General features: G+C 36.9%; 1 long non-coding RNA gene across 1 annotated transcript; it reads left to right on the top strand.

Moving 5' to 3' along the window:
* The first annotated feature begins 1370 nt into the window (after window positions 1-1370).
* On the top strand, window positions 1371-12030 carry LOC115946432 (uncharacterized). Its single transcript, XR_004080511.2, has 3 exons — window positions 1371-1486; window positions 5351-5415; window positions 11805-12030. It is a non-coding gene; the product is annotated as an uncharacterized lncRNA (long non-coding RNA).
* Window positions 12031-14587: the final 2557 nt, after the last annotated feature.

Raw genomic sequence — 14587 nt, 5'->3', positions numbered from 1 at the left:
ACTCATATCTTAATTTTTCTTCAAGACTCATTTCTAATCTTTGCAAAAGGTCAAAAATATCTCAGGATTTTGATGGACGTAAGTAGTTATGTCCATTTATTTCTTGGCCTCAGCTCTTAGGAATAGCATGTAATGTAAGGAGGATGAAAACTGGGGACACATTGATTCTGAGTTGTGGGAGAAGAAAAAAAAATCAAAACTGTACTCTCTTTTACAACCAACTGGCATAAATTTCACAGTTTCCAAAACTAATATAAGTTACTGATGCATAAACATATTGAGAATAGTCGGTGCTCTGTTTATTTCTGGTGGAATGATGAAAACCATTGAGTCAAGTCCAAGTATCAATCTTAGCCACATTGTGGTGAAATAATTGCAGCTTAGTTGATCCAACTCAATCCATCAGTCACGTGTACTGTCCTGGTAATTAAGTATTTAACAACCTTTGTTCTTCTGCCACAAAAGGCTGTGGCAAAGCAAAATTTGAATCAGGCTGCCTTGAAACAGAATAGAAAACACTTTTTGTGATTATTTGTGAAAATTAATTCCTTATTTTTGCAAAACTCAGGGAAGCAATTATGCATACCTGTACCACTGCCAAAAATGCAGCACTTAATTTTCTTTTGTTCAGTGACTCTTTTTTCTATGTAGTCATTTATAAATGAGAATAACTGCATAACAACTCTTTGTATCTGTTGTGTCAATGATTTTAAAAATTATTTAAAAAAAGTATAGTCTATGTTGGCAAGATGATTTCTGTGACAAGGTATCTATTAGACAGCAATATGGCCTACTCAGAGAAGTGATAGAAACCCCAACATTTAAGACTGTTAAACTAAAGTGAATATATAGCCAAAAATATTTGAATGAGAGCAATCCTTCCTTCTATGTATATAGGCTAGAAGACAGAGAATTTTTTTTTTCTCCAATGATTTTATTTTAAGGAAATATTTCATAAACTTTATTTGAAAATATTCTTATTGAAAAGAAGTATTTTAATCTCTGCAGGGAAAAAACAAAACAAAAAATACCAAAAAACCCACTTGTTTGCTACCTTTGTTACTTATTTTCAGGATTATGCTAATTAAACAGATTTGTCAAATCCATTGATTCTATAGGTTTTTCTCTGGACAGCGATAAGAAAACACACTTTAGTAGTGAGATCCAATTTTTCTCCTTTGTTTTGAGTCAGTCTGTGCTAATGAACATTGGTGAGCCTCCTTGTGTTGAAAATACAATCATAGAATAGTTAAGGTTGGAAAGAACCTTAAGATCACCTAGTTCCAACCCCCCTGCCATGGGCAGGGACACCACACGCTATATAAATACCTTAAAGAGAGTATGCTGTTCCATCAGTGTAGAGGAATTTTGTGTCAGAAACAAATTCACTGGTGCTCTAGATATTTACCAATGATTGACTAACCTAATATTCAGAAAGAACCTACAGTAATGTAAACCTCCTGCAAAATCCATGAGATAAATGAAGGTAAGCATCCCAAGTACTTACTCAGCATGTTTCTTTTTTAGCAAAGGGTGGGTAGACAGAACCTTCAACTCTGATTTTCAAATTCAATGAAATACACATTTATCTCCATTTCGATTTCATGCAAGAGGAGTTAATCTCTTCATTCCTTTCTCTTGGACCACTGCCAGGGTTTGTTTCCTGGGTTGCTGAATTATAATGTTCTTTTTGTCTAAAAGCAAAACCAAGAGCAATAGTTCTAATATAACGATGCTCTATTCTGTGGGAAAGAAATATGGAAAACATATTTAATTAGGATATTTCTAACTTGCTGTGTCTAATATAGTACTTGTAGCAATATGGCACAATGTTACTTCTCAGTTGCTGTCTCTATAAAACTGTAAATAAAAATTATAAAGTTTTTCTACTGCACCACATCATCATAATCTATATATTTATTTATATTAATGGATATGCACATGTACTTATGTATTCCCACACTTTCAGCAGTTGAGCAGTATGCTATCAACTAACTGCTCATTTGGGGAAGTTGAATTTATGATACTTTCCACACACCTAATTTTCAGAAATACTGAGTGTCCAGTGTTTGAGGCTGTAAAGCAATGTAAGAAATTCAACACTTAGAATTGCCAGTCACCTCTACAGATCTTAGTCATACATTACCAAAAGAAAGGCTTTTTTGTTGGTTTGTTTTTTGTGGGTTATTTTTTTTCCCAACTGAGTGCAAATAAATTGTGTCAGCTGTAAAAACGCACTCTAGACTGATTCCAGGAGGAATGGACACATTCATTTATGTTTTGAAAACATAAGAATGTGAAAACCAATAAGTACAAGAGATTTATTGCAAAAGACTGACATTTAGAAAATTATTGGAGTGTCTCTTACATAGTTAGGGAATTAGTGTTTTTGGAGGGCTAGGCCTTTTTTTCAGAATGAGCAAATGTAGAAAGTAAAACACTGACACACTGATTCACATATCCTGTTGTACAGCTATCGTTCTTTTTTCCAGATATATTTTCTTGCTGGAGGAATATAGATCTGGGTTTAAGCTGGCACTCACACATCACACAAACAACAGTTTCACACTAACTCTCCTATCTTTGAAATAGGACTTTAAATTGATCTTAACCTATTGTGGCTCCTTTGCCACAAGAAGTAATTTGGTAAATTTGTGAGGAAGACACAAGACATAGCTTTCCAGGATTTAAGTATGAATCCAGAGTTCAAGCCCATCTCTTGTGTTTGTCTCTCCTCATCACACTAGATTCATTCAGATCCATATATTTATGAGGACACTCAGGATTTGGTGAGGTTTTGCTTTATAGCTTTTTTCTCTTTCTGGGAGAACTTAATCCCTTCCCTGGTTTTGGTTCGTTAAAATATACCATATTTTATAAAAAACTTGGAACCAAATCCTATCAACATTTCACATTCTGTTAATTTTTCTCTGTATGTGGTTCACAGCAGACCTGGAGTTTCCTATACCTTAATTCTACATGCATGCTCAATAATCAGCCAGCTCTGGGAAGAGCTACACAAGTGATGTTAGATGACAAAGTCTTAACAGCCGATTTAAAACAGCCAGTTGGTGGTAGCCAAAAAACCCACTAGGTTCCCTTTAAGAAGTTGCTTGCTGTTTTCTGATGCTCCTCCTGAGCTGGTAGCATGCTGAGATCCAGCAATGGAGGTCCTCAGAGGTGTGAGAGCTGTTGGTGCCAGCTTCTCCACACAACCTATGTGCCACTACACTGCCTCTGCTGATTCTTGCAGAATATTCACTGATGATAAAGAAATCACAATGTGGCCTGGTTTGGTCTAAGTGGAGCAACAGTAAGTGGAGGAGGGGCTTGACAGTGAGGTTGGTTTCTTATCTACCTATGAGTATCTTTACACCTACAGAAAGCATGTTCAGTCCCTGCCTGTACCTGCTCACATGTGGTTCCCATCTCCACAGAAAACTAGCCTTGAAAACAGCAGGAGAGATCAGGCCAAGGGAGTGGGTGACTGGATAAAAACCAACGATAGGCAGCAGGGTCATGATTTGGCCTGGTTTTGTTTCAGTTGTTCAGTTTTTGCCAAGCAGGTGAGCTCCCCCACAATTTCAGACCCCCACAGTCTTTCTGGCATTGAGGGGTTGATCTCAGACTGAGTCATACCATTTGTGTTCTGTCCTGGGGTTTAGCCCAAGTATTGCATAGGTACAGAGCTGGCCAAATAGCATAAAAACAAATAATTAAAAGCTTGTTGCACCTACTTTGATGCTTCTGAGACCTTGAAAAACAGAAAGAAAAAATACCCATGTTTTGTTCTCCTTATATTGTATGCGTACCCTGGCAATAACTCTAGTACTGTGACTACTTTGATGGCTAAATGGGGTATTACAACAGCTGCAAGGTAGCCTTAAAAATCTCTAGATTACTGTGTATTGTGGTAAGCATGGAAGAGTTGACAGCCTCTGCAGGAACACACTGTACTGGGGCAAGGGATCCAGCATGCAGAGAGGAAAGTATACAAACGTGCTTATTCCTGCACTTAATTTGTATATAAATCTTTTCAGGACTATCATAGGCTTTCTGCTTCAAATTTAATTTATGATCTACACATCATTACTCACATATTAGTGAGTTGCAACTACAGACAGAATTTCTTCAAACAGCAATACAAGTACTTTCAGGTCGCTTCCTCTAAACTTTGCATCTAAAGCCTCTGCAGTTGCATGTGAACTAAATTAGAAGGCCAATCTTTATTTCTATTGCTTTCCTGTCTGGCCACAGAATTCTTACATTCCTCTCTTCAGTATAATATAGTGTAACCTGAGGGTCGTTTTGGTGCTGTTCTTGCCACACATTTGCTAGTAATATTTTTACAGTGTGTCCCCAAATTCTGGTTCTCTACTCTGCAATGAAGCTTGTTTCCTTCAAGCATTTGCAGGTACTGTTGCCCAAAGAGATAGTCTGTTCTAGTGATACCAGTACTTTAAGGACAAGAAGGGTGAAATTGCTCATGCATCTATTAACAAAGCATCTCCAGAATGCTCCAACAGCACCTATAACAATTCTTAGGTCCAAAAAGCTAGGGGGAAGAAAAATCTGGAAATAAAAATATTCTTACAGTACTCTAAAAAAATGTGCTAACCCAAGCACCCAATACTTCATAGTCACAAAGAGAAGAAAATCCAAATTAGTGCTATGTGGGGCTTTAACACTACCAATTTAAAAAATCTAAAGGCAATTTTGAACAATATAATTTTATAGAAGTAATTTTAAGCAGACAAGTATCAACAATAATTTGGAGAAAAATATGAAAAATAATTGGGAGAAAAAATATGAACAATAATTGGGAATTGCTTCAGAATATTTAAGTTTTAGTTGATAAGATGCAGTCCCTTAATCCTAAAGGAAGGCCACACAGAAAACCAGACTTTATGAGAGTGAAATATTAAAGCAGCCATTTAAGATATATCTAACTATTGGAAAATGAGGAAAATGGGCAGAAATTAATGTAAACTAGAAATGAAGACAAAACTTATTTTAGGAAACTAAAGTCTGTAATGAAAAGTAGAATTGTTGCAGTAGCAGTCATTTTCTAAGCATTTCTACTTGTCAGTGATAGAACTGTAGTATGAAAAAGAGAACTGTTCAGGAAATATGCTATCAGATAAAGCCTGAGTAGAACATTAAAATGAGAATTCCAACATTTTCCACATTTTGTACATAAGGGAAATATTCTATTCATACTTTGCCTGTATCATAGAAAAAACCCAGAAAAACATCATTATATGATTTTGAGAGGCTATCTAGTCCATTTTCTGACCCCCAAAATACCTTCAACTTTCATGACAGCTGTTTCTCTAATGTGTTTTTACAGACTTCCAGCACTGGAAACAGCAGGTTTTTGGCAATCTGACCTAGTGTTCTACTATTCTTACCCATGTAAGTTTGTTTCCCATCTAACCTTTCCCAATATCTTTTATTTCTTGCTCCAGATTAAGCCCACTGTTTATTGTTCAATCCACCGTGGTTACTAAGAACAAATTATTCCTTTCATCCTCTCAAAACTCTGACGCATTTGACCACTTTTATTACGCCAACCTCAGTATCCTTTCTGTTAGTTGAGACAAATACAATTATATAATTTTCTCATCGTAGGTCATGTTTTTCTAGACCTATGATAATTTTCGTCACTCATGTTTGGATTACCTCCAATGTTTTCACATTTTTCTTGAAATGCACTTCTCAAAATTCCAGCTGAGGCTTCAGCAGTGTTAACCAGACCAGAAGGATTATTTCATATGTCTTTTCTTGTTTATACATCCCTCTGTGATGTCAGCCTTTCCGAAACACCAGAACAATTCTGACTTGTGTTCAATTTATGATTCACTCAAGCCTAGAAATGAGCTTCTAAAAAAGCGGCTGCCATCATGGGGTTTTAGTTTTGGTTTGGTTTGGGTTTCCCCCCATCCTGTATCTGTGTGGCTGACTTTTTGTTATACTTCTTGCTACTGAATTTCATGCAGTCTTTCACCCAGATCATTTTTGATTTCTCTTCTAGCTTCCAATCAACTATAAATTTAATAAGCATGTTGTTCCTTTCTGAAGGTCAGTTAGTCATGAAAATACTGAGCACATCTAGATCTAGGACAACACATGACTGGATATGGCCTGTCACTGACTGCTGACCACTGCTAACAATTGTGTGGAACTGCTACCCATCTGATTTTGCGTGCAGTTTATAGTCAACACATGATTTCTTTAAGATCTTCATAAGATGGTAAAAACTTCATTAAAAAGAAGATTTACAACATCTTCAGTGTATTTTCTGCACTCTTACTGTGTTAGAGAAAGAAATTAGGCCTGATTTGTTCCTGGCAAATGCCTATTAGCTCTTAGTCTGATGAAATAGTTTCCACTTTGACAGAAGATACTAAACAAAAACTACTAAAACTTGACATTTCAACCAGTGAATAAAGGTTAACTTGCATCCAAGATTTTAAAAAGAGCTGGTTGAGTGTCTGTTTAAATTGCAAATATTGTTTTCCAGTAAGTTTGGAAAAAGTAAGGAAGTTCCAATATAACAGAAAAATTCTAATGTTGTGCCAATATTCATAAAAGGTAAATAGGATGAACCAGTTATAATCCTGGTCTTCCCAAACATTACTACAGCTATCTAAACTACTGATGAAGGAGTTAATTAATAAAGATTAAGAGAAGGTGAGATAATCAAAGTCCGTTAAGATGGCCCTTATTGGAAACTGTATTTTCACAAAGGACCTTTTATTTTAACCATTGTTATCTTTTGATTGATAAAAAATAGTTCATACAGTACTGACAACTTTTGTAAGATGTTTGACACGATAATGGGTTGCTCTGTATTAAAAAAAAAATTAGTAAAGAAAGAACCAGTCCAAAACAAATACCACCAAAAAGAAAACAAGGAAACCATAATAGAAAACTAGTTAATTTAGCAGTAACTGAAATGTAATTTTCACAGGAAGTCATCTATGAGTGGGTAAGTTTCTGGGGATGTCCAAAGAGGATGATCTGGCACTAGAGCATTTTCCATTTGTATTGCTTTTCTGGGAAAGCATGCGAAGTAATTTCTGACAATTTTTTAATTGACAAAATTATAATGGGAATACTGATAAGAAAGAACGAATTTCCTATAAACTGGATATCAAGAAACCATAGAAATCTTCAAAGATACCCCATATAAAATTATGTATATAAGAGTGAAAAAGATATCTCAGAATTATATGAATATGCCAAATGTCTCATAAACCCCTGACTTTAATCAGGTGCAAACCATGGTAGCGAACAGATCATATTGCAAGACTATGAGGAAAGAATGGTGTGCTCTATAGCTGCATGAATAAGAATATATTGAGCTGAAATGGAGTTTATTTTTTCTCAAGGAATTTCTGTATTTGGCACAGTTCTAAAAATAATGTGCCTGATTCTGATCATTACAAGGTTGGTTAAAGCATGGAGAAACATGCCCTGTTCTTAAAGTCTCCTTCTGTAATTTATTTTCATAAGAAGATAGCTAAGAAGTTACTTGACTGGAGCAAAATGTGTAAAGAAACCCACACTTGCATACAGTTGTGATTTTAAGATTATTATTACTCTTTGAACAGTTTTGTTATGTTTCAGTGGTTGCAAATTGCAGAAGGAAAAATAAAAATGTCTAACTATGTAAAATGTAAAAATGTAAATTATGGTTTTGCATACCAGGGGGCAGTGAGGCAAACTCCATATATTTACAAAACTGGAAGTGAGGAAAATTGAAAACTTTACATTTATATTCCTTAAACTTTCATATTTTCTTGCATAGCGTGTAATGAGAAATGCCTGAGTTTTAACCTCTGTAAAATGGAAATAACCACCTCCACCATCTTTTCTCCATATTGCCCCCCTTTTTCTCTTTGAGTTCTGCTACAGATTCTTTCTTATTCTCTGATATCATCTTTTACTTTTCACATAAATTAATTAACCCAGATTTCTTGGTTTGTTTCTACAGTTTCTCAGATATGCCTGTAGAGAAGGGAAGAAGCTGGCCAAAGCACAAGCTCATTGAGTCTGTAATTTGTACGTGACTAACACATGTCTTGCAAAATCTCACACAGGGTGAGAAATCAATCTGAAGTGGATTTTTGAGGCCCCTTAGAAATGAACTCCATAACTGTGAAAAAAATAACTACAGGATGAGTAGTTATGGTATTTGTGCTCAACCTGTTAGCTCTTCCAGACAAGAATGAACAATAACACCATCTCTGATTAAACCACAGATAGTGCAGTCCATTTGTTTAAATACACCACAAGTCATGTAGAGAAGTGTATTCTTTGGAAACAAAAACAAGCTTGCAGCTTTTTCTAACCTTTTGCAGACATAAACATTAGTCACTTTTTATTATTTTTTATTATTTTCCTGTCCTAATTATATGTGTACAGAACATTTTCATTTGTAGGAAGAGCTCAACTCTTAGAGAGAGTTTTTTTTTAAGCTTCCAATATTGAAGCAAAACCACACTGATATACTCTTCAATGCTCTATTTATGAGAGGCATAATTTTATGAACACCTACAACTTGCATGGGATTTTTGTCTTTTTCTTTTTCCTTTATATAACTAAGAAGTATATTTTTACAGTTTTAATCTCATCAGTTTTCTTATAAGATATGATACACCCAAAAGGTATTTCCCTTTTTTCAGAGAGCTTTAAAATCTACAGAAGAAAAACACTAGTTCCTAGAACTCCCAAATGCAGCTCAATAGGCTATAGCTCTGGGAACAGGAGATACCATTGACTGATTAATCCAAAAGGCCAGTGATGCATTTGCACAGCAAAGAGAATACATTTCTGTGAATCATGAAAGAGGTATTAGGTTTTGTATTCAAAAACAGCTGCAAAGGAGATGAAAGGAAAATGCAGGGTTGGACTGACTGACAAGATGACAGTATTTCCTACGCTGCTTGAATAGCATCCCATGTAATGTTCATCCCGGGAGATGCCTTTAGTAATGCTCTCAGTAATACGTTCATAGTAGAGATTACAACGTACCTTAAATGAAGCGAAACCTGCTAAGGCTATTACTTTAGGGTGTTTATTTTTAAGAGTTGATAATCAATTTAAAAACCAAAAATCTATCAACACAGAAGCCCTAGAACAGACAAGAAGATTTGATGGGAAGTCTCTTTTAGCTCTCCAGGAGCTAAAATTCACCACTAAGCAGTAGAAAATGTTAAAAAATCTGATGGCCTAGGATTTGGTACATCTGAGCTGTTCCTAATATTTTGAATGAAAAAGAATAAAAGGGAATGAACATGCACACAGATCATTTAAATGTATTTTTACATTCTGGTATGCCATGTTTGGTTATTCCCAAAAGATGTGAAGTCGCATATTTTTGCTGTTTGGTAAAATAATGCATCTTTAAAACATTCCTGTCCTAGGAGATAGGATATACCCTGTACTAGATTAAAAGAAGATTTGAATTTATGGTGTTTACTTCATTTACATGGCACTCCAGTTTGTTTTTTCTACTTTAGATTGCACACTGTTATTGATTTCCCTCTTCTCTCCCCTTACCCCCCCTCCCCTCGCTTCTCCTCTCGTCACCTCGCCTCGCCTTCTCCATTTCTGTTTCTATAGAAGCGTATCTCTACTATCTTCTCAAAACAATAAAATAAGACAAAGGTTTGCCTTATGAGGAATGAAAGCATTTGCCTTTAGCTGTATGTCACCCTTTTTATTTCTGAAAGATTTTTTGTAAAGCAGAACAATGAACACATTTTATAAAAAAATCCTTTCACACCTACCCAGAGCCGTAGACAGCTAGAAAAAGCATGGTATTGTAAAGTGCATTCCTGGAAACTGCTGGGCCCCTAATCCCACCATTTAAAAGTACCATACTGCAAGGCTGAAAGACTTGAACTAGGCAGTTTAAAGTTGCAAGCTTTTAAAACACTACAAACTAAAGCCCAAAATCTGAAGAGAAAAATAGTCATCCAACCCTACCTCTTCTGTTTACACCCTTCCTCAGGTTCACCTGTGGCTCTTATCCACTCCAATCTCCACGTCTGTTAAAAAGTTTTTCTGCAAATGTCTATACTGAATGATTTTCAACTGTAACAATACACTGAAAGGTATTTCTGATTTGAGCTAACCTTACACATGTACATTTTCTGGAATGATTTTATATATTAGCTATCAAAATGTTTCTGTAAAACTTTTAATTTTTGTTTTCCAGATGTCTTTTTTATACAAGACAGATTTTAATTTTTACAAATAATTAAACTTTTCAATATTTTCTCTACTCAAAACCACAAAAGGTTAGAACTACTGGATCAAATTTAGTTCGCAATTAAAAAATTATTCTTTAGTCAAATTAAAATGGGATGGGAAAGGCAGGGTCAGTACCAAAAGCTAAAGAGGAGATAGAGAGGAAGGGAGGCTGCCAGTTTGAGATCATTCCACATTATTTTCCTTCCCTTGCATTTGAGTACTTTGAAATTTTCTTTGGGAAAGAAGTGCTGAAATGCCATGACCAAAACTGAAACTGTGGTATTTTTGGACTGTGTGGAAACAGGAAGGATTAATAACCTTACAAAACAGCCCTTTTTCCTTGAATTTTCCAGCTTAATTTTGTAGTTCCAATCATTATATTCTTTTCAGTTTGAGGATATACAAGACTATTGAAAGACGATTTCATATCATGAGCTAAAGCAATGTAGCTTTGCATAAGAACAGTGCAAAAGCAGATGTTCTTACATGCTAGGGAGACGTGGCTGTCATATAGCAAAGCTCTGAGAGGTTGCCTCCCAGCACTAATTTGAGAGCAGATGCCTACAGGAAAATATTCAGGGCTGCAAGGGGTGACTGAGTTTCACAGGGTCCTTCATGAACTACCACAAGATGAACTCTGCAGAAATTTTGCATCCTCAAGATTGGAGAGGATTGATACATCTTTCTCTGAAACAATACTTATTTGACCTAGTTGCTTGTATGCCTGCACCATGCAACAGTCAGCTGTTGGAAGCCATTAAGAACTGTGTGAAAAAGAATGAATTTCAAAGAAACACACATAAAAGCTTTCCTGAGCACTACTGCTTCTAAGATATGTTGAAATCCACAGCTAAGGTTCTAGTTTTTATACACTCCTTTCACTCCTCTGGTCTCAATTTCTTGATTAACTTTGTCCTTAGAGCACTAGAGGGAATAACTGAGTCATTTTGCCCAGAACTTTTCTGGTTTGAGTCAACCTGGCTTGATATTTTTGACACATCTCAATGAACAGAGATTTGAAGATTCTCCTTTTTTCCTGTACACACACAACTTTTGTGCAACATGTGTATTAAAAAGCTGAAAACAGTGAGGGCCCATTCTCTGGGCCTGAGACAAAGTAGGTTAGACTATCTGGTCGTACAGCTCTTTGTTTACCACGCCCAGTGCATGGATCATAGTCTGGGAAACACTGAATTAGCCAATGGTTACAAAGGGCTCTGAAGAGGTAATTACTATGTCAGTGCAAAGTATTATTATTATTTTGCTAGCTAGCAAAACCCAAAAGGTAATGATAGGATACACAATACATCATACTATACCAGAAGACATACTTGGTTTTGGTTACAGTTTTGTGGACTCAGAAATGGAGGGGATCCATATCTTTCACTGCTCATAAGATGAGAACAGCAGAAAGAGGGTTCAGATGTAATACACAACTGGGAAAGGAAAACATGAAAATGTCAGAGGAAAGAACACTTATGAGCTGTACCTGGCCAAGTTTTGGATCTTACTAACTCTGTTTTATCCTCTAACAATACAAGACCTGGGATATCCCACACTTGTTCACATGCAGAAGCACTTGTAGAAGAAAGCCATTCCTGGAGAAACACAGAATCTTTGTCTCCACACATGGCTGCTCCTCACCCTGGAGACAGTGACCTTCATACCAGCATACCGTATTCTGGGCTGCATCAAAAGAAGCATGACCAGCAGGTCCAAGCAGGTGATCCTGCCCCTCTACTCTGCTCTTGTGAGACCTCACTTGGAGTAATGTGTGCAGTTCTGGTGTCCTCAACATAAAAAGGTCATGGAGCTGTTGGAACAAGTCCAGAGGAGGGCCATGAGAATGGTCAGGGGACTGGAGCACCTCCCATATGAAGACAGGCTGAGAAAGCTGGGGCTGCTCAGGCTGGAGAAGAGAAGGCTGCGTGGAGACCTCATAGCAGCTTTCCAGTATCTGAAGGGGGCTTACAGGGATGCTGGGGAGGGACTATTCATTAGGGACTGCAGTGGCAGGACAATGGGTAATGGGTTAAAACTTAAACAGGGAAGGGTTAGATTGGATATAAGGAAGAAATTCTTTACTGTGAGGGTGGTGAGGTACTGGAACGGGTTGCCCAGGGAGGTTGTGAATGCTCCATCCCTGGCAGTGTTCAAGGCCAGGTTGGATGAAGCCTTGGGTGATATGGTTTAGTGTGAGGTGTCCCTGCCCATGGCAGGGGGGTTGGAACTAGATGATCTTGAGGTCCTTTCCAACCCTAACTATTCTATGATTCTATGATTCTATATTCTGATGAAGACTTTTTTGCCAATTAAATTAGTAACTTCTGAATTTCATATCTCAAACACCCCTGAACTATGCAAAACATGAATGGTCTACAATCCTCACTTTACAGAAAAGGAATTCCACCACAGAAATAAAATGCAGATTTTCAAACTGAATTAGGCATCTCATTCTTTGTGGGATTCCAGTGGGTGTCAGGTGCCTACATATCTCTAAAACTTGAGTGATGGGCTGCAAATCACACAGAAAGTAATGAAACTCATTGGAATAGTTTCCAGCTTTCTAAAATCCAGATGAAAAACAATCTAAGCAGTGTGATATGTTCACTGTTCCCAACTCCTGATCTTTTAAATTAGTATTAGTGAGCTTTGATCTGCAAGCAGTAAGGCCAAGGAACTTAATGGTTTTGAAGGTTGACAGCAACCTTCAACATTTTACTGCAATCACAGAACTGCATGCACCAATGTTATAAAGAACACATAAAAAAAAGGCATGACTTGTGATGAAATTGTTAGTGTTGGCTTTGTAATGGGTATACAGGGCAATATCAGAAACACCCATCAAATGTTATTTGCATACTGCACCTCTCCCTTAAGCACCAACATCTAATAACATATTGCAAGACAGCAAGTCAGCATATGGATGTCTGATAATCAGTTATTTTGTGGGCTGTGAATGGCCTCACTGAAAGTGGGTCCAATCACATGCAAGCAATACTAATCCTTGCAAATACAGTCAGAATCTATTTGCAGATAAGCACAGGAGCAGTCAGTACCAGTTCAGGTTTTTATGGTTATTTAAATACCCAACAAAGAATCTGTAATCCCAGTCCTGCAAGTACCCTCACATGAATGGAACTCAGTAATAATACCTCATTCTTAAACGATAATTTCAGCAGTGCATCCTGAGTGGCCTTACAAAGGGAGACACATATCTTCACCTTTTTAACAAGCTGGAGAGCCATGAAGGAGTGGAATTGTGGCTTTTGCCTTCAAATCTATCAAAAAGCCCTCTGTACTGTAATCATTTAATTCTGTACATCATATAAACTCATTTATGTCACCAGGATTTGCTTTTCAATCAGCAGCTATGAATGTATTTTACTTTTTTTTTTCAAAATATGTTTGTGTAAAATCCCAACATTCACAAATTCAGAGACACTTAAAGTGGAGAGGTCTGAGTTATGCCTTCTTTTGCTCTTAGACCCTCTTTCTTCCCATTTTGAATAAGCTCATACACAAGGAGTCACAAGCACTTGTTTAGGGTGTTTCACACTTTAAGTCAGTGTATAAATGAGGAATATTTTTTCTTATAACTCTGTTTACAACAGCCTTCAAGCATTTCCAAAATGACCCAGAAAGTTGCGGGTGCAAGATCTACTGGAATTTGGAAGCTGTGCTCATTAATGCTTTTCTTCCATTTCTGTGTAAAAAAGCCACCTACAACTCAGAACAAGGTAGAAGAGCCTGAATAATTTATTGGAGTTATATTGTTTTGGGTGAGTAGAGTAGATATGGCTTGTTTTGTCAAAGAGTTATTAAACAGTGATTTCAGAAAACCACATTTCCCTCCCTCACCCCACCTCAATGATATTAGGACTTCTTCCAGTTGTCATTGTCATGTCTGAATGCTCAGACTGACTAAAAACATCCATTTAATCTTGGCTGTGGCTTTCAAATGGGAGCTCAGACTCCAGGGAAAATCTAAGCTCTTATTAAAGATTACACTGTAATCTTTTCTAGGACTTGGAAGCATTAGCTCTGACCCATTTCCCATGTAACTGTGATGAAAATTCAGCTTTGTCTCACACTTGTACAGTACCATCTAGTCATCCCACGTCTCTCCTCTGCCAAGCACTGCAGACACAATTTTTTGGTGATGGGCATTCTTCCACATCTGGCTGTACCTGTAATAGGTATATCCCACTCACAGCTGTCAGTTCATTCCACTTGCCCCACTTCTCCTCCAGCCCTTCCCACAGCACATACCCCCAGCTGGAGACTGCTACTACATCTAACATATTCACTTTAGCTGTTTCAA

The sequence above is a fragment of the Melopsittacus undulatus genome, chromosome 3, assembly GCF_012275295.1.
Source record: "Melopsittacus undulatus isolate bMelUnd1 chromosome 3, bMelUnd1.mat.Z, whole genome shotgun sequence".
Classification (NCBI taxonomy): Eukaryota; Metazoa; Chordata; class Aves; order Psittaciformes; family Psittaculidae; genus Melopsittacus; species Melopsittacus undulatus.
This window is presented reverse-complemented; position numbering and strand designations above follow the sequence as displayed.